General features: G+C 42.7%; 1 protein-coding gene across 1 annotated transcript in view; it reads left to right on the top strand.

The window, feature by feature from the left end:
- The first annotated feature begins 5,379 nt into the window (after positions 1 to 5,379).
- MAP3K2 (mitogen-activated protein kinase kinase kinase 2) overlaps positions 5,380 to 24,393 on the top strand; it is a 96,070-nt gene continuing 77,056 nt past the window's right edge. Inside the window, exon 1 of the mRNA XM_033231857.1 lies at positions 5,380 to 6,361. The gene's annotated coding sequence lies outside the window, so the exon portion shown is untranslated. The remainder of the gene's footprint in view (positions 6,362 to 24,393) is intronic.

Here is a 24,393-nt window from a genome sequence, read left to right as displayed (position 1 = left end):
CATGCAGAAGAATTTCTAGTAATTTGTGCAGATACTTTGAACTCAAGGAGGTGGAGCATAGCTCCCTACTCCTTAGGTGTGGGCTGGGCATAGTGACTTCCTTGCAAAGAGTATAGTATGGAAAGAGGTGAATAGAGAGTAGCTTTACGGGGAAGAAACCTGACAAACACTATATCAGGCAGGTGATCAAGCTCAACACCAAGTCATAAATCATACTGACAGTATATACCTGCTATGGTTTGAATATGTCCCCCAAAGGTCATGTTTTGGAAAGCTGATCACCAACGCAACAGTGTTAGGAGGTGGGACCTTTAAGAGGTATTGAAGTTATGATTAAGTTACGAGGGCAGAGCACTCATGAATGGATTAATGTCATTATCTAGGGAATGGGTACCTTATAAAAGGATGAGTTTGACTCTTCTTCCCCTTTCTCTTATCTTTTCTTTGCCCTTCCCCTCTCTAGGATGACACAGCAAGAAGGTTCTTCCCAGACATCCGTCCCTCAATCTTGGACTTTCCAGCCTTCAGAACTGTGAGAAATAAATTTCTGTTCATTACACATTACCCAGTCTGTGGTATTTTGTTATAGTGGCACAAAATGGACTAAGACAATGGACTACCTTTGATAGGATGTGATAAATATGGCACTTTACTTCAGTGGTCTCCTTCCCCAGAACTCATAACCTCAGTGTCATCATGAGAAAAACATTAGATGATTCACAATTGAAGACTATTCTACCAAACACCTAACCAGTACTCCTCAGCACTGTTAAGGCCATCAAAAACAAGGGGAACTCACAGCCAAGAGAAGCCTAAGGAGACATGATGACTAAGCATAGTGTGGTCTCCTGGATGAGATCCTGGAACAGAAGAAGGGCATTAGGAAAAAACTGAGGACATCTAAATAAAGTATGGGACTTCAGTTAATGATAATGCATCAATATTGGTTCACTAGTTATGACAAATGTACTATACTAATACAAGTTCGCAATAAGCGGTGTATTAGTCTGTTCTCACACTGCTACGAAGAACTACCTGAGGCTGGGTAATTTATGAAGAAAAGAGTTGACTCACAGTTACACAGGCTGTACAGAAAGCAAGGCTGGGAGGCCTCAGGAAACTTAAATCATGGTGGAAAGTAAAGGGGAAGCAGGCACATCTTACCGTGGCAGAGCAGGAGAGAGAAACATCAAAGGGGGAAAGGCTACGCACTTTTAAACAACCAGATCTTGTGAGAATTCACTTGCTATCACAAGAAGAGCAAGGGGGAAATCCCCCATGGGGCAATCACCTCCACCCAGGCCCCTCCTCCAACACGGGGAATTACAATTTGACATGAGATTTGGGTGATGATACAAAGCCAAACTATACCAATAGGAGAAAATGAACGCTGAATGTGGGTATAGGAGAAGTCTCTGTATTATCGTCTCACTTTTTCTTTAAATCTAAAACTGTTCTTATAAACAAAAAATAAAATTCTAGGGCCCCCCAACCACCTGAATAGACCCTTCCTCTTGGCCAAGGGCACACAAATGTTAACCTGAAAAGACTAGTTCAGGCTGTGATGGAAAGGGGTAGCCGGACGTGCCTCATTCTACCCTCTTCCCTTTTGGAATTCCTGATAGAACAGACTCCTTAAGTCTGATATGAAACACAATCTATTCTTTCTGAAGCCTGCTATCTGGAGGCTTCATCCACATGATAAAACCTTGGTCTCCACAACCCCTTACCATAACCCAGACATTATCTTCTATCGATAGTAACTTTTTCAACCAATTGTCAATCAGAAAATCTTTGAATCCATCTATGACTTGGAAGCCCCCACTTCCAGTTGTCCTGACTTTCTGAACCAATGTGCACCTTACATGTATTGCTTGATGCTTTATGCCTCCCTAAAATGTATAAAACCAAGCTGTAATCTGGCTACCTTGGGCACATGTTCTCAGGATCTCCTGAGGGCTGTATCACAGGCCATGGTCACTCATACTTGGCTCAGAACAAATCTCTTCAATTACAGAGTTTGACTCTTTCATCAACATTCTAAAACAAAAAGTTTATTTTAAAAAAGAGTGAGGGAAAGAAACAGAGGGACAGTGCCCCCTTCTTTTCTGTGTGGGAGGTCATGATGTTTGGAGCTGAGATGGCCATCTTTTGATTCTCAGTATGCCTGTTCACAGCCCTAACCAACCTTGGACTCCTTTGATTCTCAGTATGCCTGTTCACAGCCCTAACCAACCTTGGACTCTACTGGATTTTCATTATGTGATAAAATTAACCTCACAGTTTAAGCTGTTTTGGGCCAGGTGTCTTGTTCATTGCAGTTGAATGCATCCCAACGAATAGTAGTCGTATCATTTTCACGGCCACAGCTGTGGTTTAGACCTTTAGACCTTCATCTCCCTTCCTAGCAGTTTGGCCTGCTCTACTATTCTTCCTTCCCAATCTCCTGGCAGCTCTCTTCCTTCTCTAGCTTCACCCCCTGCCTGCATTTCTACCAATACCCAGTGGCCAGCAACTCTTGCCATTCCTAGGCAGGGCATGTTCCCTCATAATTCCAAGCTTGGACACATAGGATTCCCTCTGCTTGGAATGCATACTTCTCCATCCTTATTTCTTCCAGCAAATAACTACCCCCATTCAAGTTTCAGTTGCCAGCCATGGCACGATATGTGGCCAGCAAGATTCTAAGATGTCCCTGCAGATCCGTGACGGCTGGTGTACATAGCCTGCATAACCTTCAGTACTGTGAATATAACGAATTATACACCTATGATCAGGTTATGTTATGTGACAATGTTGATGTTAAGAACAGATTATGTCAGTGGGCCTGATCTAATCACATGCACGCTTTCAAAGCCGGGCGCGGTGGCTCATGCCCGTAATCCCAGCACTTTGGGAGGCCGAGGTGGGCAGATCACGAGGTCAGGGGCTCGAGACCAGCCTGACCAACATGATGAAAACCCGTCTCTACTAAAAATACAAAACTTAGCCGGCGTGGTGGCGCGTGCCTGTAATCCCAGCTACTTAGGAGGCTGAGGCAGGAGAATTGCTTGAACCCGGGAGATGGAGATTGCAGTGAGCCGAGATTGCACCGTTGCACTCCAGCCTGGGTGACAGAGTGAGACTCTATCTCAAATAAAATAAAATAAAATAAAAACAAAAGCAGAGAGTTTTCTCTGGCTGGGAGCAAAAGAGGAAGTTACACAGAGATCTGATGTAGGAGGATGTTTGGCATGCAAGAAGGTCTCTGTCGCTGGCTTTCAGGATGGAAGGGGTTATGTGGAAGGATGGAAGGAAAGCCCGTGACCTCTAGGAACTGTAGGCAGGCTCAGGAAATGGGGATGTCAGTCCTACAACCACAGGAAACTGAATTGTGCCCAAAAGAAGAATGAGCTTGGAAGATCTTTGCAAGAAGTCAGCCCAGCTGATACCTTGATTTCAGCCTTGCAATATACCCTGAGTAGAGAACTCAACCTTGCCCCTGTGCAAACTTCTGATCCATATAACTGGGAGCTAATAAACAGACACTGTTCTAATTCACTAAGTCTGTGGCGGTTTGTTGTTATGCAGCAACAGAAAAGGAACACGCCACATCTCCTCTCTGAAGTCATCTCTCACTTCCCCAGGCACACCTGTGACATCTTCCGCTTGCTGCTGTGGCACCTGATACACATCCCTCCCATGATGCAGGTCACAGTGTGTTATCATTTTCCACTTACCCGTCTGCCTCCCTCACAGGATTCTGAGTTCCTGGGCAGTGGGGACTATATAATTTTATCACTGTAATCTCAGGTACAGAGTAGGAAGGTGAAAAAATATTCATTGAATGATGGTTTCATCAAGAAAAAAATCCCAAGATCACTAATTTGTAATCATATATACTAAAATAACCAAAGATGTCAGAGATTTAACATCTAAGCAAGAGGAAAAGTCACCAATATAAAAGAGAATGGCAAAAAAGAAAGAATAGCTATTATAACTATATGCATAGGATGTTTCTGAGGAACCCAGAGGTGAATGAAGTCCCTAGGGGTGGTAAATGAGGGAAGGAAGTGGAGAAATGAGCAGAACTATGAGGGGAAAAAATTTATCTCTGGATTACTTAGTAAACAAACACGTTTTTATTGAATGCTTGGTTTGTGGTGACCCTGTAACTGTGGCGAACAATATCGATGTTTCAGATTTAAATACTATCCTCAGGCATTCCGAGACCCTCCTTTCTGTGGCATACAGATCTTAGAATGTTAGATTCAAGAAGGTCTTAGATTCATGCATAAAAGTCCTCTTTTTTTTTTTTTTTTTTTTTTGAGACGGAGTCTCGCTCTGTCGCCCAGGCTGGAGTGCAGTGGCCGGATCTCAGCTCACTGCAAGCTCCATCTCCCGGGTTCACGCCATTCTCCTGCCTCAGCCTCCCGAGTAGCTGGGACTACAGGCGCCGCCACCTCGTCCGGCTAGTTTTTTGTATTTTAGTAGAGAGAGGGTTTCACCGTGTTAGCCAGGATGGTCTCGATCTCCTGACCTTGTGATCCGCCCGTTTCGGCCTCCCAAAGTGCTGGGATTACAGGCTTGAGCCACCGCGCCCGGCCCAAAGGTCCTCCATTTTTTAAATAAATAGAAGCAAACTGATTTTCCACGGAGCTCTGTGTTTCTGAGGTGCACATCCTTGTTCCTGTGCCTCTGACACCTCTGTTAATGAACCTGTAATAAAGATTCCTGGAGGAAACCCAGAGATGTTTTGACACTGCACAACAGTTTCTCCCTCAGTCTCTGCCGCAAAAGTGCCAGCTCCCTTGACCCTCAGAGCCCAAGTTGGGGTAGCTCTGGGTCGGTGAGTCCCATTCCCATCTCTCTCATCTCAAATGCTGCAGTGGAAATATGGTCTGGAATATGCATGAAAGGGGTGGATCCAGCATGTGCCAAGAAACCAGGTAGAAGCTAAACAGGGAAGAATGGTACAGGAAGTTGTAAGGGGTATTTAAGGAAGGGAGAAGAGAGGGGGCGGAAAGATGCTTTCTGGATCAAAGTAGGGTGAAAACCTCGGGATGCAGGTTAGGCACACCACGGAGGGCCTCATCGCTAGTCTGATTAATTTGCATTTTATCCTGTGGGCGATGAGACGCGAAGGAAAGGGTTTTAGACTCTAGCTTTGGGGGTGGGGTGTCAACTCATGTCTCTGGGCTGAAGTTTCCACATCTGTTAAGCTGGAGAAGTAATACTTGCTGGGCCAACCAATGTGCACAACCATTGTTACAACCAAGTATCGATGGTGATAAAAACTAAACAGAAAACACAACCCTTAGCTGGTCTCCAAGGGGGTGGTTTAAGGTTAGGTGGCAAGCCTGAAGTAATTTCTAAAGTCCCTCGGGAATAAAATTCTGAAACTTGAGCCATAAATTAAGAAGCAGATGGCTTTTCTCCTTGCAAACGACCTGCCACAGACTCAGTCCGTCACTGCCTCTGCTAGCTCTGTTACCCTTGGGCCCTGTCCGCAACCCACGTGGGAGACCTTCCACGGGATCTACTCGGATGTCTGGGATCTGGCCACTACCGCAGGCTCGAGACAACCTAGGTGCGTATGCGCCGCGCACACGGAACAGCGCAGGCTGCCCGAGGCCATGGGGCGGGGCCGAGGCCGGGGCGGAGCCAGGACTGGGAATCCCCGCGCCGTCAGGCCGGTGGGGGCCGGGGCGTGTGTGTGGGCGTGGCGGGCCTCTGCGCAGGCGCCGACCCACTCCCTTCAGCCGGGCGCGCGCCCGCGACGGGTTCCGCTACCGGCGGGCGGAGGGGTGCGCGCGCACGAGCGAGCGGCCGTGACGTGCGCCGCGCTACGCCCGACGTCACGAGTCCGTGTGTAGTGGCGGCCGGGCTGCCTGCCCTCAGCGGCGGCGCCTGACTAGGGTGCCGCGGCCGTTGGGCGCAGCGTTCGGGGATTGCACGGCCCGCGGCGGCGACGAAGACTACGACCAGGAAGCTCGGCTCCCCTGTCCGCGGAGTCGCCACTCCCGCCTCTTCTCCGGTCTCTGGCGACGCGGGCCCGCGGCTTCCCCCTTTCCTGCCCGACTCCCCGCGGGCCTCGGGGTTGCAGCGGCGAGAAGCACCGAGGAGCGCTAGGAGGACCCGGCCGGCCGCGAGGATTGACGTGCCCGCCACCCCGCCCGGCCCGGGCTTCATGTGAAAGAGGGACGGGTCTGGCCCCGAGGCCAGCGCCCGACTCCTCGCGCGCCCCTCCGGCCCCTGGGGGCCCCGCGGCCGCCCCCGACCGGGGGCCGCGGTGACAGGCCGCGCTGGGGCGGAGGGGCGGGCTCGGCGGGGGCGGCCCCTCCTTGGGCCTGCGGCTCTCTACGTCCCTGCGGAGCTGCCGGTACGTGCGTGTGTGCGTGCGCGCGCGTGTGTGCGCTCGTGTGTGTGTGTGTGTGTGTGTGTGTGTGTTTGTGCGCGCGCGCGCGTGTGTGTGTGTGTGGTGTGTGTGTGTGTCGGGGGCCGCGGGCTGGGCGCTGGGAGGGGGCTGGCGGCGTCCTAAGCGCCGCTCCAGGGGCGGAGATTTCGCTGGGTGATTGCCTAACTGAGGGAGGGCGGACCTTGGGCCCCCTGCGTCCGGTCCTGAAGCCCCGGTCAGCGCGAAGTAGGCTGCTGGGCTGTTAGCTGTCAGACACGTACCCTGCAGAGATTTTAGAAGGGAAGGTTGCAGCTGGTCTTGGCGATGAAGCAGAAATGGTACATGCAGTGAACGAAAAAGTGCTTGTCTTTGCACTGTCACAGTGTGGTAATCTTTTGATGTAATGTTGTTTCCCCCTTTTCACGGAATATTTAGGTAGCACTTACGGTGCCCTTAGTCTGCGCCCGGCAGTTGTCATGCCTTATTTCTCTTCATCTTCGCAGCCCAATGAAGTGGGTATATCGCCCCATTTTACAGATGAAAACTTGAGGCCCAGAGAGATTAAGGCATTTGTCCAAGGTCATGAAGCTAGTAATACAGGAAGTCTTGGTTCGAATATGCAGATGTCTTTTTGTAAGACGGTATTTCTTGCAAAAATAAATACGTTTAGAAAATGAGACTAGGCAGTTTCTTTAATGGGATAAATCCTAAACACGTAGACACAGTTTAGTTTTCCTTAACGTAAGATCTTCGATGTCTTTTGCCAAACCATTTTCTTGACTTTAAAAAAAAAATTTAAAGGATGGCTTCAGATACCTTTACTTTTTGCGTACTAGTACTGGACAGAAAAAATTACTCTCTTATAAAAAAGAAATACATTTGGTAAAACAGCATAGATCTTGAAAAGTTACAAATTTACTTCTGTAGTTTGACCTTGATGCCCAAAGGGAACTCACAGTTGGGTTATTTGCTTGAGATTTCCTTGTTGCAAAATTTGTTGCTGGATTATGTGGCAATTTAGTGATTTGTTCGTTGTCTTATGCAATGTTTTTTAGTTCGATGTCGTTTTTAATATCGTAGAATATTTAATTTTAATATCGTAGAAAGTGATGGTGTGATGCTTTTTTCATTTGTATGGAGTGCTACTAATCAGTGTTTATAAGCTAACTGAAAATTCTCATTTTAGCATGAGTTTTGTATTTTTTTAAACTATGGTGAGAGGAAAAAATAAGGAGCCGGAGTTCTGTACTGAAAAAAAGTCGATACATTTTCTTGAGTAATTGAAGCTTTGTGCATAATTGCAAATGTTTAACAAATCTATTGATGCCCAATTATACTAATCTGTAATTTTCCTAGTATATTATCAAGTTGAAGAAAATTTGTGATCTTGCAATCTCTGTGGAGAAAAGGTGAAATTACAAAGTTAACGTGGATGGTTTACAGATTGATTTGTTGTTTGGTTAAAATATAAACATGTTGAATCTTACTGAATTATGTTGTATCTGGTGTTATCCATGTGCCTGTTTTGAGAAACTAGCTGTTAAAGACTTACCTTAAACAATTGGATTGCATTAGAGATTGAGTCTTTTAAGCAATGTTTTAGGTGGAGCTTTTGTTTCTTGTTTACTTTATTGGTACCAAAGGGGTAAACTAATAGGTGCTGTATTAAAATAAAGTCATGTTTGATACTCTGCATTTCTTACAGCGTTGGTTTCAGGTTGATTTTCTCTTTCCCTATAGAATTGGAGCTATTTCCCCCCACCTCTCACTTTTTCTTTTTTTTTTTTCTTTTTTTTTTTGTTTGAGACGGAGTCTTGCTCTGTCGCCCAGGCTGGAGTGCAGTGGCCGGATCTCAGCTCACTGCAAGCTCCACCTCCCGGGTTTACGCCATTCTCCTGCCTCAGCCTCCCGAGTAGCTGGGACTACAGGCACCCGCCACCTCGCCCGGCTAGTTTTTTGTATTTTTTAGTAGAGACGGGGTTTCACAGTGTTAGCCAGGATGGTCTCGATCTCCTGACCTCGTGATCCGCCCGTCTCGGCCTCCCAAAGTGCTGGGATTACAGGCTTGAGCCACCGCGCCCGGCCTCACTTTTTATTTTCAAACAATTTCGAGCATGCAGAAAATCTGGTAGTAGTAAATCACTTGTATCTTGACCCTCTAGATAAAACGTTTGTTGGTATCTTGCCGTATTTGCTTTATCTATAAATATATGTACAGACATACCTTAGAGAGATTGTGGCTTTGGTTCTAGACCACTACAATAAAGCAAAATAAGTGAGTCACATAAATTTTTTAGTTTCACAGTGCATATAAAGTTATGTTTGCAATATACTGTAGTCTATTGTGTGCAATGGCATTATGTCTAAAAAATGTATATACCTTAATTTAAAAATTGTTTATTGCTAAAAATTGCTAAAGAACATTTGAGCCTTTAGAGAGTTGTCATCTTTTTGCTGGTGGACGGTCTTGCCTCCATGCTGATGGCTGCTGACTAGTAAGGGTGGTTGATAAGGGGTGGTTGTTGAAGTTTGGGATGGCTGAGGCAATTTCTTAAAATAAGACATTAGTGAAGTTTGCCGGATCGATGAACTCTTCCTTTCATGAAAGATTTCACTTTAGCATGTGATACTATTGGATAACATTTTCTCACCATAGTACATTTTTCAAAATTGGAGTCAGTCCTTTCAAACCCTTTATCAACTAATTGCTTATCAACTGTCATCTAAGTTGCTTATCGTTGCTTTATCAACTAAGTTTTTGTAATATTCTGAGTCCTTTGTTGCCACTTCAATAATATTTACATCATCTTCACTAGGAGTAGATTCCGTCTCAAGAAGCCACTTTCTGTCCAGGTGTAACGGGGTCACGCTTATAATCCCAGCAGTTTGGGAGGCTGAAGCAGGAGGATTGCTTGCACCAAGGAATTCAAGAACAGCGTGGGCAACATGGCAAAATCTCATTTAAAAAAAAATATAAAGGTTGGCCGGGCGTGGTGATTTGGGAAACTGAAGCAGGAGGATTGCTTGAGCCGGGGAGGTCAGGGCTGCAGTGAGCTGTGACACTGCACAGTAGCCTGTGCAACAGAGCAAGACCCTGTCTCAAAAGAAAAAAAAAAGCTGCTTCATTTCCTCATCCATAAGAAGCAACTTTTCATCCATTCAAGTTTTACCTCCACTTCTAATTGTAGTTCTCTTGCTGTTTCCATCACATCTGCAGTTAGTTCTTCCACTGAAGTGCTGAACCCCTCAAAGTCATCCATGAGGGCTGGAATCAGCTTCTTCCACATTCCTGTTAATGTTGGTATTTTGACGTCCTCCCATAAATCATCAGTCTTCTTAATGGCATCTAGAATGATGAATCCTTTCCAGAAGGTTTTCAATTTACTTTGCTCAGATCTATCAGAAGAATCGGATCACTGTCTATGGTAGTTATAGCCTTACAAAATGTATTTTGTTTTTGTTTTTTTAGTTTCACAGTGCATATAAAGTTATGTTTACAATATACTGTAGTCGTTATGTGTGCGATGACATTGTAAAAAAGCAATGTATATACCTTAATTAAAAATTATTTGTTGCCAAGAAATGCTGAAAGAACATCTGAGCCTGGCTCAGGCTAGCCTAATTTTTTTATTTTTAGAGTTAGCATCTCACTGTATTGCTCAGGCTGGTTGCAAAGTCTTGGCCTCAGATGGCCCTCCCACCTGGGCCTCCCAAAATGTTGAGATTACAGGCATAAACCACTGTGCCTGGCTGTATTTCTTAAATTAATGAGACTTGATGGAAGCATCCAAATTGGAAAAGTCAAAATACCCTATTCCTGATGACATGATCTCTCTTACTTTTAGAAAAACCTGAAGATGCCACCAAAAACCTCTTAAATTTGACAAATAATCCAGTAAAGTGTCAATACAAAATCAATGTACAAAAATGAGGAGCATTTCCATACACCAATAATGATCCAACTGAAAACCAAATCAAGAAAGCGATCTTCAAAAAAAGAAAAAAATCCACCTAGAAACGTATTTAACCAAGGAGGTGACATCTGTATAAGGAGAACTACAAAGCCCTGATGTAAGAAATTGTAGATGACACAGACAAATGGAAAAACATCCCATGCTTATTGATTGGAAGAATCAGTTTTGTCAAAATGACCATACAACCTAATATGGGTTATTTGTCTCCTGCAAAACTCATGTTGAAATGCAGTCCCCAGTGTTGGAGTGGGGCCTGGTGGGAGGGGACTGGATCATGGGGGTGGGTCCCTCCTGAATGGCTTAGCACCATCCCCTTGATGATGAGCAAGTTCATGTGAGATCTGGTTGTTTAAAAATGTGTGACATCTCTCCACTCTCTCTCTTGCTCTTGCTCTTGCCAAGTGATGTCCTTGCTCCCGCTTTGCCTTACGTCATGAGGCCTCGCCAGAGGCCAAGCAGGTGCCAGCATCATGCTTCCTGTACAGCCTGCAGAACTGTGAGCCAATTAAACCTCTGTTCTTTGTAAATTAGCCAGTCTAAGGTATTTCTTTAGAGCTGTGCAAGAATAGTCTAATACACTACCCAAAGCAATCTACAGATCGAAGGCAATCAAAATACCAACATCTGTTGGGTGGAGTGGCTCATGCCTGTAATGCTAGCACTTTGGGAGGCAAAGGCAGGTGGATTACCTGAGGTCAGGAGTTCGAGACCAGCCTGGCCAACATGGTGAAACCCTGTCTGTACTAAAAATACAAAAATTAGTGGGATGTGGTGGCAGTAGTCCCAGCTACTTGGGAGGCTGAGGCAGGAGAATCGCTTGAACCCAAGAGATGGAGGCTGCAGTAAGCCAAAGTCGTGCTGCTGCCCTTTATCCTGGGCAATGGAGTGAGTCTCTGTCTCAAAACAAACAAAACAAAAACAAACAAACAAAAATTATTCACAGAACTAGCAAAAGCAATTCTAAAATTCATGTGAAACCAAAAAGCCCGAATACCCAAAGCAATCCTAAGCAAAAGGAACAAAGCTGTAGGCAGCACATTACCTGACATCAACTTATACCACAAGCCTGTAATAACCAAAACAGCATGGTACTGATATAAAAACAGCCACATCCATCGGTGGAACAGAATAGAGAACCTAGAAATAAAGCCACATATTTACAGTTAACTGATCTTTGACAAAGTTGACAAGAACACAGACTGGGGAAAGGATGCCCTCCTTCAATTATGGTGCTGGGAAAATCGATTGCGACATGTAGAAGAATGAAACAGAACCCTTTTGTCTCAAAAATCAACTCCAGATGGATTCAGGACCTAATTGTAATGTGTGAAGTTATCAAACTACTAAAAGAAAGCCTAGGGAAAACTTCTGGCCATTGGTCTAGGCAAAAAATTTGTGACTAAAACCTCAAAAGCACAGGCAACAAAAACAAAACTAGACAAACGGGACTTAGTTGAACTAAAAAGCTTCTGCACAGCGAAAGAAAACAGAGTAAGTAGACGGCCTGCAGAGTGGGAGAAAATATTTGCAGACTATACATCCAATGGGAACTGATATCCAGAATTTACAAGGAACTCAGACAGTTAAAAAAAAAAGATAAATAATCCTATTAAAACATGAGCAAAGGACACGAATAGACGTTTTTCAAAAGAAGACATACAAATGGCCAATAGGCACTTGAAAAAATGCTCAACATTATTAATCAGAGAAATGTGACTTAAAATCACACGGAGATATCATCTTACTCCAATTGGAATGACTACTATTAAAAAGACAAAAAAAAAAAAACCCGAAAAACATGTTGGCAAGGATACAGAGAAAAAGGAACTATAATACACTGGTGGTGGGAATGTAAATTAGTTTAGCCTCTGGGGAAAACAGTGTGGTGAGTTCTCAAAGAACTGAAGATAAAACTACCATTCCATTCAGCAATCCTAGTACTAGGTATCTGCTGAAAGCAGAAGAAATCATTATATCAAAAAGATACCTGCAGTTCTGTGTTTATCACAGCACTATTCACAGTAGCAAAGATATGGAATCAACCTAATTGTCTATCAGCAGATGACTGGATAAAGTAAATGTGGTATATATACACGATGGAATACTATTCAACCATGAAAAAGAATACAGTCATGTCTTTTGTAGCAACACAGATGAAACTGGAGGACATTATCTTATGTGAAACAAGTCAGACACAGGAAAATAAATACCTCGTATTCTCACTTCTAAGTGGGAGCTAAATGATGTGTATGCGTGGACATAGAGTGTGGAATGATAGATAATTGGGACTCAGAAAAGTTGTGGGATGGGAGTGGGTGGATGATGAGAAATTACTTAATGGGTATAATGTACTTTATTTGGGTGATGGATACCCTAAAAGCCCTAACTTCACCACTACACAATCTGTGCAGGTAACAAAATTATACTTGCACTCAATAAATGTATACAAACACAAATGGAAATAATTTTTCTTTTTTTTTTTGAGACAGAGTTTCACTCTGTCACCCAGGCTGGAATGCAATTGCACAATCTCAGCTCACTGCAACCTCCACCTCCTGGGTTCTCCTCAGCCTCCTAAGTAGCTGGAATTACAGGCATGCACCACCACGCCCAGCTAATTTTGTATTTTTTGTAGAGATGGGGGTTTCACCATGTTGGTCAGGCTGGTCTTGAACTCCTGACCTCAGATGATCCACCCGCCTCGGCCTCCCAAAGTGCTGGGATTATAGGTATGAGACACTGTACCCAGCCGTATATAATTTTTTAATAGAACAGTGGGTGTGCTGGGGTGGCTGTTGGAATGTCACTGTTCCTAGGACTTTAAAATATATGTTTGTACACAAAGACTTGAAAGTTGAAGTGACTCCTTCATCCATGGACTGCAGTATGAATGTTGTGTTAGGAGGCGTGAAAACAACATTAGTCTTGTACATCTTCATCAGAGCTCTTGGGTGACTAGATGCATTGTCAGTAAGCAAAAGGAATCCTTATTTCTGAGCAGTAGGTCTCAACAGTGGGCTTAAAATATTCATTAAAGCATGCTCTAAACAGATATATTGTCAGTCATCCAGGTTTTGTTTGATTTCCACAGTACAGGCCGAGTAGATTTGGCATAATTTTTAAAGACCCTAAGACTTTCAGAGTGGTAAATGAGCACTGGGTTCAGCTTAAAGTCATCAGCTGCATTACAAGAGAATCAGGCCATCCTTTGAAGCTTTGAAGCCAGGCATTGATTTCTCTTTCTCATTGATTTCTCTTCTCTAGCTGTGAAAGTCCCACATGCCATCTTCCAATAGAAGGCTGTTTCATTGCCACTGAAAACCTGATGTTGAGTGTAGACACCTTCATCAGCTAGATCTTCTGGATAACTTGCTGCACCTTCCACATTAGCACTTGCTGCTTCACCATGCACTTTTATGTTATGGAGGTGGCTTTCTTAAACTTCCTGAGCTGTCCTCTGCTAGCATCCGACTTTTCTTCTGCAGTTTCCTCACTTCTGTCAGCTTTCATAGAGTTGGAGAGAGTTAAGGCCTTGCTCTAGATTGGACTTTGGTATAAGGAGATGTGGTTAGTTTGATCTATCCAGACTAGTAAAACTTTATGTGTGTCAGCTAATAAGGCTGTTTTGCTTTCCTATCATTTGACGCGCCTTCCCTACTAATCTTAATCATTTCCAGCTTTTGATTTAAAGTAGGAGTTGTGTGAGTCTTCCTTTCACTTGAACACTTAGAGGCCACTGTAAGGTTATTAATTGGCCTAATTTCATATAATAATGATAATGATTGTGTTTCAGGAACTAGGGAGACCCAAGGAGAGGGAAAGAGAGAGGGATGAGGACTGGATGGTGGAGCAGTCGGAACACACCCAACATTTATTCAGTTCATTGTCTTATATTGACATGATTTGTGGCGCCCCAAAACAATTACAATAGTAACATCACAAATCACTGCTCACAGATCACTGTAGCAGATATAATAACAATGAAAAAGGCTGAAATATTGCAAGACTTACCAGAGTATGGTACAGATACACAAAGTGAGCGCAGAGTGCTGTTTGAAAAATGGTGCCAATAGACTTGGATGACGCAGGGTGTCACAAACTTTCGATTTGTAAGAAAGCACATTATTATCTGTGAAGCACAATGAAAAGTGAAATAAAACAAGGTATACCTCTACTGAAAGAAAAAAACTGTCAAACTAGAATTCTAGAACTATATATTTAAAAAATAAAGGAGAAATAAACATTTCCAGATATTTTAAAAAATAACTATGAAGAAGAATAAAATGAAGCTCGATAAAATGAGATATATTTGTGTATTATTTCCAGCTGAACTGTTCGAAACTAGGCTATGGACATTATGACATTTTACCCCTCAATATGTCACATGCCTCCCCTAAAGTTAAGGACATTTTTTAATGTAGCCAAAATACCATTATTGTTACTTTTCTTAGGTGTGATAATTCTTTAATACACTTTAATATATATATCCATATTTACATCTCATTCGTACTGAATTGTCATTTGTGGTTTGTGCATCCATCCCCACCAAATCAGGATTCCATCAAAGTTTATTCATTGCATTTAGGTGTTAAGTTTTTTTGATCTCTTCTAATCTAGGGTAGTCTCTTACCCCCTTTAAAAATGACAATTATTTTTAAGAGATCAAGACAGTTGTCTTATAAAGTGACTCATATTCTCGATTTGTCAGATTTTCCCCCCCTTATAGCATTGTTAACTTGTTCCTGTATTCCCTCTATACTAGTTGTTAAGTGTAAACTAGGTTTAAAGTGTCGATTAGTTTTAATTTAAACATTTTGGGCAAGAATACCTAATAAGTGATTTAATATATTTTATATGCCTCCCATTAGGAGACGTACACTGTGCAGTCCCATTATTTGTGATACTAAGTTTGATTGCTTGGTTGAGAGGAGTAAGGTGAGGTATCACTGCAGTCAGCAAGTAATCTGTGACATGATAAATTAGCACTGTAGTGCTAGCCTGTTCTCTAGTTGTGTTATCTTTTGTAGATCCTTGTCAGGCTAACTTTTAAATTTCAGTGTTAATAAATGTTCGTTGGGCCGGGCGCGGTGGCTCAAGCCTGTAATCCCAGCACTTTGGGAGGCCGAGACGGGCGGATCACGAGGTCAGGAGATTGAGACCATCCTGGCTAACACGGTGAAACCCCGTCTCTACTAAAAAAAAAATACAAAAAACTAGCCGGGCGAGGTGGCGGGCGCCTGTAGTCCCAGCTACTCGGGAGGCTGAGGCAGGAGAATGGCGTAAACCCGGGAGGCGGAGCTTGCAGTGAGCTGAGATCCGGCCACTGCACTCCAGCCTGGGCGACAGAGCTAGACTCTGTCTCAAAAATAAATAAATAAATAAATAAATAAATAAATAAATAAATAAATAAATAAATAAATAAATGTTCGTTGGTCTATAGATGGAAACAAATCACAGGAACTGAAAAATATCCAGCTAGGTTAATCAGAATCTGATTTTGTGGATTTTAAAGATTTTAACAAAGAATTCAAAGTATCCTTTGTTACCAATTTTATAAGAAACCTGGCTTGAAAAAAATGGGAATAACTCAATGTTGGTCTTCCATACTCTTAAGAAGTGCATTTAAATTTTTCTTAGACAACATCTACTGCACAAGAACAGCCAGAAATACAATATAAAGGAAGGGTGGATCCACTAAAATATGCTTTGAGAAAATTGTCTCTTTTCTGATGTAATGGGAGGAGCACTGGATTTAGAATCAGAAGATTATTCTTACCATTATATGAAGTTCAAGAATTATAAATTTTTGAGCTGGGCTGTGTGGTGCATGCCTCAGCTACTCAGGAGGTTGAAGCAGGAGAATCCCTTGAGTCAGGAGTTGGAGGACACCCTGGGCAACAGACCCTGTATCAAAAATCAGGAAAAAAAGAATGGTAAAATTTTAAACTTTACTGCATGTTCTTATTTCATAGTGATTGGTTTAGTACATACAACTTTTGTTTATGTACTAAACATTTAGTAAACATTTGTGAGTAAAGAATGAATTTCTGTTAATGAGGTATGTTTGTTACATTTAGAGTGAACCTCATTTTTATGAAGCCAGTTATAAGTAAATCAAATATATGTAATACAAAATTGAACTTAAAAAAACCTTTCCTCTTATTCTCAAAGTGTTATGTGAGATGTGTATATATATATCTATATCTACACACACTTAACAAATTTGAAATGTTAATTTTGTCTTTGTCTTGGATATTCCTGGGATTTATTTGGAACATTGGTTGACTATATTTCTCTTCGTAGTTAATCACATAGTTGCTTTGTAATATCTTTTGTATTGCTGCCTTTATTGTTACTTAACTCTTAGGTTAAAGAGTTAAGATTAGGTCTTAACTCTTACTTTGTTGTTGTTGTTTATACCTTGCCTTCCCAACTGATAGGAGAATAGGGATAGCATCTTTAGATTCCCCAATGTCACTAGCGTACTGCTTTTCTTACAAGTGCTCAACAGTTATTTGTTTGAGATTCATAGTACCATAAATTTAAAAAGCACTATGAGGTTTATAAACTTTGGAATTGAATTTTTTCCATTTGTGTGGTTAGTCATTTAGTGCGGACTTTAATAGTTAATAATGACAAAAGAACAGTTGAATATATTTTATCAGTATTCTTTGTATTATTCTCAAATTAGGTCCCTTTATTGTCACTGAGAGTGTTCCTAGAGCACTCCGTGCACACTTGCCTCTACCATGGTACTTGCCCTATAATCATTGCTGTGTCCTTCAGTAGTAAGTTAGTTCATCAAGAACAGAGGCAGCGTTTTGTTGGTTGGTACTCTGGTGCCTAGCACAGTGCAGACAGCAGGGATCTCCTTTTGCAGTGCTGTAAGATTACTTAAAAGGTGATGCCTCCCAAAATCGTTGATGATTTACAGAAGTTTTGTTTTGAGTTTACTGGTTGAGTTTCCTTTGTTTCTTTTTTTCTCCCGCATGATACTGGTTTTACTTTAGTTAAATATAATTTTCTATGTTCTAGGCACTGACTTCAGTATACTTGTAAGATTTTAATTCATTTAATCCCTACAACAATCCAGTGAATTAGTTACTGTTATTATATCCGTAGTGCAGATGAGGAAACTGAAGCACAGGGACAACAAGCAACTTGCTTAGGTTCCCACATCTTTTTTTTTTTTATTTTATTTGAGACAGAGTCTCGCTCTGCCGCCCGGGCTGGAGTGCAGTGGCCGGATCTCAGCTCACTGCAAGCTCCGCCTCCCGGGTTTACACCATTCTCCTACCTCAGCCTCCCCAGTAGCTGGGACTACGGGCACCCGCCACCTCTCCCGGCTAGTTTTTTGTATTTTTTAGTAGAGACGGGGTTTCACCGTGTTAGCCAGGATGGTCTCGATCTCCTGACCTCGTGATCCGCCCGTTTCGGCCTCCCAAAGTGCTGGGATTACAGGCTTGAGCCACCGCGCCCGGCCGGTTCCCACATCTTGTCTGTGGTGGAGCTAGGACTTGAACTCAGGCAGCCTGGCTCTAGAATATGTGCTCGTAACGTGCTGCTTTTCTTGCTTTATCAGGGCAATGAGAAAATTGGATTTGTAATATATCTTTCATCAAGCAGTATGAAAACATTTTTTGACATTTATATTATGCTATTTAATTCATTGAGTACCTGCTATGTACCAGAGTGAGGATGGTATTTCCAGAAGGCCTTGAAGAGTCGTCAACAGTTGAACTAAGTTAACAAACCTTATACGTTAACCGACTGTGCTTATAATGTGTATTGAAAAAACTTAAAAATATAGAAAAGATAAAATAAAGGTAGTGAATAGCTGAGACTATGGGCTTGGGATTTAGACCTGAGTGTGAGTCTCAGCTCCACTCTCTAAGCCTCACTTCTCTGTAAAATTGGGGTATAGTGTCTAATTCATAGGGTTTTTAAATGAGGTTTAAATGAGGTAATATGTTTAGGACAATGCCTAGCATATAATAAGTGTTCCAAATACATTATCAGTTATTGTAAAAATCTCTCATAATCCACATAGATTATGTCTATTTTGGTGTACAAAGAAGCTCTCTTATTTAATGTGATTGGGAGGTAGTATTTATTAAATTTAAAAAAGTTATTAATGTAAGGGGAATAAAAATGATACATTCTACCTTAAATATTTATTTTGCTTTAAGAAAACATAGAGGCCAGGCACCGTGGCTCATGCCTGTATTCCCAACCCTTTGGGAGGCCAAGGTGGGTGGGTCACTTGAGCCCAGGAGTTTGAGACCAGCCTAGGCAACATGAGGAAACCCTGTCTCTCCAAACAAACAAACAAACAAACAAAAAACCGCAAAATTAGGCAGACATGATAGCAAACACACTGGTAGTTCCAGCTACTCAAAAGGCTGAGATGGGAGGATTGCTTGAGCCCGGGAGGTCGAGGCTACAGTGAGAAGTGATCATGCCACTGCTTTCCAGTCTGGGTAACAGAGTGAGACCCCATCTCAAAAACAGAAAAACCCAGAAAACAAACAAACAAACAAACAAAAACATATAGATGTAAAGCAGTCTATGATCCATCTAGAAACGTATGATTTTTCCTCCTTTTACAGTTGATTCACCTATACCTGATTTAACAGTTTTTTTGTAATTAGCTGTTGAGTCTTTCTAAAATTCAGCTTCATTTTTAAAGAATCGACTCTTCGTATTTACAATTTTACTGATTTATGTAGTATTTAAACTTAATGTTATTTTATCACAAACTATGTGTTATAAACTGTAAATTATGATAACAAATATAACTAATTCGGCCGGGCGCGGTGGCTCAAGCCTGTAATCCCAGCACTTTGGGAGGCCGAGTCGGGTGGATCACGAGGTCAGGAGATCGAGACCATCCTGGCTAACACGGTGAAACCCCGTCTCTACTAAAAAATACAAAAAACTAGCCGGGCGAGGTGGTGGGCGCCTGTAGTCCCAGCTGCTCGGGAGGCTGAGGCAGGAGAATGGCGTGAACCCGGGAGGCGGAGCTTGCAGTGAGCCGAGATCCGGCCACAGCACTCCAGCCTGGGCGACAGAGCGAGACTCCGTCTCAAAAAAAAAAAAAAAAAAAAAAAAAAAAAAAAAAAAAACAAATATAACTAATTCTTGGTAAGTTCATGGGAACATAAATGTACTGGTCTGATAAAAAGTAAGCTTAACAGGTGGTGAATGTTCAGTAATTTATTGGAGAGAATGGAGAGTGTTGGTTAATTTGCCAAATTAGTTTGTTAAGGATGTTGGATAAGAGACAATATTGTTGCCTTGCCTTCTAGTATCTCTGAGTAATTGAGAAAGTGTTATACAGATGTTTAAACAAAGGATTCAGCACTACATAATAATATGTCAGTTTTGTTTCAGCTCTTTCAAGTTTTTAAAATTTGTGCCTTTGGTTTTTCTTTGTAGTCTGGTACCTTGAGGATGTGTAGTTTTTTTAGATCTCCATTTTCCATGTCTGTCATCTTCTCTCAGTATCTTTGCATTCTAGTAAAGCTTCTTAGGTTTGACCTCTGTAGCCACATCAGTAGTTCTTTTCTTTATACCCTCCAGTATCTATTAAAAATATTTTTTGTCTCACAGTTTTTGTTGTTGTTTGTTTGTTTGTTTGTTTTGAGACAAGGTCTGTCTCTGTTGTCCAGGCTGGAAGGCAGTGGTGTGTTCTCAGCTCACTGCTGCCTCTGTCAGTTGAATCTGTATTATCTTGGCAGTCCTAGATCTGATCCATTTCCTTTTTCATGTTGTCTTTGTTTTGCATCTCAGCCTAGTCTCCTGTTTGGCTTTCTCTTCCTGTTTTATAAAGACAAGTCTTCTGGCATTAAAGCTATCAGACAATTTTCTACAAATTTCAAGCTGTATCTTAGGAAGCAGAGGTAATATTTGATTGTCTACTACATGCCAGAAAATTCACATTACATTTTTAAACTTCTTAATAACTATGGTATATCATATTTTCCTGATTTTCCTGATTTTACAGGTAAGACTCAGAGTCACATAGTGAGTGCAGTTGGGATTTTGTGTGGCTCTTCCAGTTAGAGCAAAGGTTCCTGACATTCCTGCTGCCTCCACATTGCTCATATTCTCATTATATTCATCATTCTCCGTGATAAATATATGCACTGGAATGTATATATTCTCTGTGATGAATGTGTGCACTGGAATCTTCTGGGGATAGAGCCAATGTAGTTTAAAAAAAAAAAACCACTCAAATTTAGATGCTATTCTAAATAGTTTCTATAATTGCTAACTCAGAGTTCTGATAAATATTTGGGTAAACTGGAATTATTTCTTTATTTATATTCCATATGCTTTTCAGTGGGATGACAATAAACTCATCCATTTTAAATACATTTTATGGGAAGTAGGTTCATTTTTCTGATCTCTAGGAGAAGTAATATGGGAGAGTTTAATGTCCATAGTTAAAGGATTTATTTTAACTTCTTGAAATGAATAGAGTGAACATTGGGTATTTTCATACCATATTTCCATGGTATGTTTTGATTTCTTTCTTTCTTTCTTTTTTTTTTTTTTGAGACGGAGTCTGGCTCTGTCGCCCAGGCTGGAGTGCGGTGGCCGGATCTCAGCTCACTGCAAGCTCCGCCTCCCAGGTTTACCCCATTCTCCTGCCTCCGCCTCCCAAGTAGCTGGGACTACAGGCGCCCGCCTCGTCGCCTGGCTAGTTTTTTGTATTCTTTAGTAGAGACGGGGTTTCACCGTATTAGTCAGGATGGTCTCGATCTCCTGACCTTGTGATCCGCTCGTCTCGGCCTCCCAAAGTGCTGGGATTACAGGCTTGAGCCACCGCGCCCGGCCCTTTCTTTCTTTTTTTTTTTTTTGAGACAGGATCTTGCTGTATCATTGAGGCTGGAGTGCGGTGTCAGGATCACTGCTTACTGAAGCCTCGACCTCCCAGGCTCAAGCAGTCCTCCCACCCCAGCTTCCTGAGTAGCTGGGACTACAGGCACACAATTATACCCGACTAATTTTTAAATTTTTGTAGAGGCAGGAGCTCTGTATTGCTCAGGCTGGTCTTGAACTCCTGGGCTCACGCAGTCCTCCTGTCTCAGACTCCCAAAGTACTGGGATTATAGGTGGGAGCCACCGTGCACAGCATCAGCATGATTTTTAACTAGTTGTAGACTATTATTCTGAGTGGTCTATGAACAAAACCCCCAATATCTCAGTGGCTTAAAACAACAAAAGGTGTATGTTTTGCTTGTATCATGTATTCATTGAGGGTCAGCTGGCAGCTCAGCTCAACATTTTTGTCATGCTTACTTTGGGTCCCACTTTAGAACCTCACGTGGGAGCAGCCACTGTACGGAACTGCTGGGTCCAACCTGCAGACCCTGGCTGAATGACAGATGCACAAATGCACTCAGACACAGGAATCCCGTAAAGGAGCGGGCTAGGGGACCGGGCGCCTGCAGACACTGAGGAGGGTGCTGTAAAGAGTCAGCAGCTGTGGCCCTGACAAGCCGGCCCTGCAGGCGTTTATTCAGTATAGATTTAATGACAAAGGCCTTGAGTCAGCACACTTGTGGGCAGTTCACATGGTCACGCCCCACCCCCTCCCGCCCTAGTAATCCTGCACTCGGAGTTAGATTAAAGGCCAGGTTCCAAGTTCTGAGTAAACTTACCCAGATCAGTTTCTTTACATTCCCTTGTTATCTAACCTAAAGTTTCAGGCACCAGATAAGAGAATGTGGCTACCTTCAGCCAAATCTTTTTCCAAAGCTTTTGTAAAACCTTCTGGCCTTCCAAGAAGGTTTGCATCTTTCTACAATTTTTCCCACCACCCTGACCAATCTCCTACATCTCTACTTTTTCTGTTTTCAGCATCAGATTTTGTTGATAGGAGAGTACAGATGTGTGCAGCAGGTTTGTCAGGTATAGTGGTAACTGCTCATATTCTGGCTTTGCATCCTAGAATTAGTAAATAACATAAAACAAACGAGTATAATTAGCAACATTTTTTTTTTTCCAATCAAGGAATGACCTGTAGTGTTACTTGGCACTTAAGTTCATTATGTGCTGTTTCTAAGGAATCCCACTGGTGGTATGTTAATCTCTCTCAGCCAAGCGGGCCAGTTGTTAGAAGCTGGGAAGGGGGTGTGTTTGTCTAAGTAAAAGGGCAGAAGAAAGGTGGATTTATTTAGAAGATGGGCCCAATAGAGTATAGCAGGTACCGGTTGCAGTCAGAATGAGAGAATTAATCCCAGCACTTTGGGAGGCTGAGGCGGGTGGATCACAAGGTCAAGAGTTTGAGACCATCCTGGCTAACATGGTGAAACCCTGTCTCTCCTAAAAATACAAAAATTAGCTGGGTGTGGTGGCACATGCCTGTCGTCCCAGCTACTCGGAAGGCTGAGGCAGGAGAATCACTTGAACCTGGGAGGCGGAGGTTGCAGTGAGCCGAGCCCAGATTGCACCACTGCACTCCGGCTTGGCGACAGAGTAAGACTGTCTCAAAAAAAAAAAAAAAAAAATAATAATAGTAATAAAGCATAGCAAGGAACAATTATCCGGAGTGAATGGTGTCTGTGTCCAGAGCAGAATTCACTCAGTCTTCTTTTTTTTTTTTTTTTTTTTTGAGACGGAGTCTCGCTCTGCCGCCCAGGCTGGAGTGCTGTGGCCGGATCTCAGCTCACTGCAAGCTCCGCCTCCCTGGGTTCACGCCATTCTCCTGCCTCAGCCTCCCGAGTAGCTGGGACTACAGGCGCCGCCACCTCGCCCGGCTAATTTTTTTGTATTTTTTTTTAGTAGAGACGGGGTTTCACCGTGTTAGCCAGGATGGTCTCGATCTCCTGACCTCGTGATCCGCCCGTCTCGGCCTCCCAAAGTGCTGGGATTACAGGCTTGAGCCACCGTGCCCGGCCTCACTCAGTCTTCTGACTTGTCTTCTTCAGCATCCTGTCTGGGGCCTGTGTTGTCCGAGGAAGCTGCATTGTTTGGGGCTGTGGGTCCTGTAGGGTTGTTTTCTTTATTTCTGGTACCGTGTTGGGTCCTAGCCACGCCATGGAATGGTTTGATGCATTGTGCTGGAATCCAAAGAGGACCCGAGGGGATGTGAACACAAGCATATCCCCTCCCTGACATTAACAATTCATTTGGAACCACAACATACATTACTGTTTACATCTTTTCGTAAAACTGCAGGTTTTATTTCTTGAGAGGTTTTAGCAAAGTGCTTTTATACAGCTGATTGAAATCTATTTAAGTTTAAAAAAGTAAGGGTAAATAAGGCTTGTGCTAGTAGTGTTGCAGGGTCCTTACTCATATTCCCCCTTTTTTTGTTTTCTGAGCATATTTTTAAGGGTGGATTGGGTACGTTCTACTATGGCCTATCCTTGGGGATTATATGGGATGCCTGTGGAATGTTGGATGTTCCATGTGTGACAAAATTGTTGAAATGTGAGCTGGCATAAGCCTGACCATTATCAGTTTTAATTTTTGTGGGCCGTCCCATAAATGCAAAAGTTAAAAGAAGATGTTGAATGACATATCAGGTGGACTCTCCAGGAAGAGCATGAGTGCTAATTAAATGAGAATTGGTATCAGTGGATACATGTACCTGTCTAAGTTTTCCAAATTCAGAGATGTGTGTAACATCTGTTTGTCCTAACTGATGAGGTTCTAGTCCTCTAGGGTTAACACCTGTTGAAGGAGGGGATGTGCCTGTGAACTGGCAATATGGGCATTGTAGGATAGTTTGTTTAGCTAGTCTCTGGGTAAGTTGAAATTGTTTAGATTGGTGGAAAAATTTATTCAATTGGATGGCTTGGTCAAGCAGTGATGTCATAACCTGTAGGTCTGCTTGATCATTGCCATAAGCCAGTGGGCCAGGCAGTGAGCTGTGGACCCAAATGTGTGTAATAAAAATAAGATGTATACGTTGATCTAGCAATTGCTGAAGTTGTAGAAAAAGTGCACACAGGGTGGGCTCCAGAGTGGACTTAATGAGGGCTGTCTCAAGGTTCCACAATAAATTAACAGTAAGCAGAGTCACTAACA

This window comes from Trachypithecus francoisi, unplaced genomic scaffold, assembly GCF_009764315.1.
Source record: "Trachypithecus francoisi isolate TF-2019V2 unplaced genomic scaffold, Tfra_2.0 Lachesis_group13, whole genome shotgun sequence".
NCBI lineage: Eukaryota > Metazoa > Chordata > Mammalia > Primates > Cercopithecidae > Trachypithecus > Trachypithecus francoisi.
This window is presented reverse-complemented; position numbering and strand designations above follow the sequence as displayed.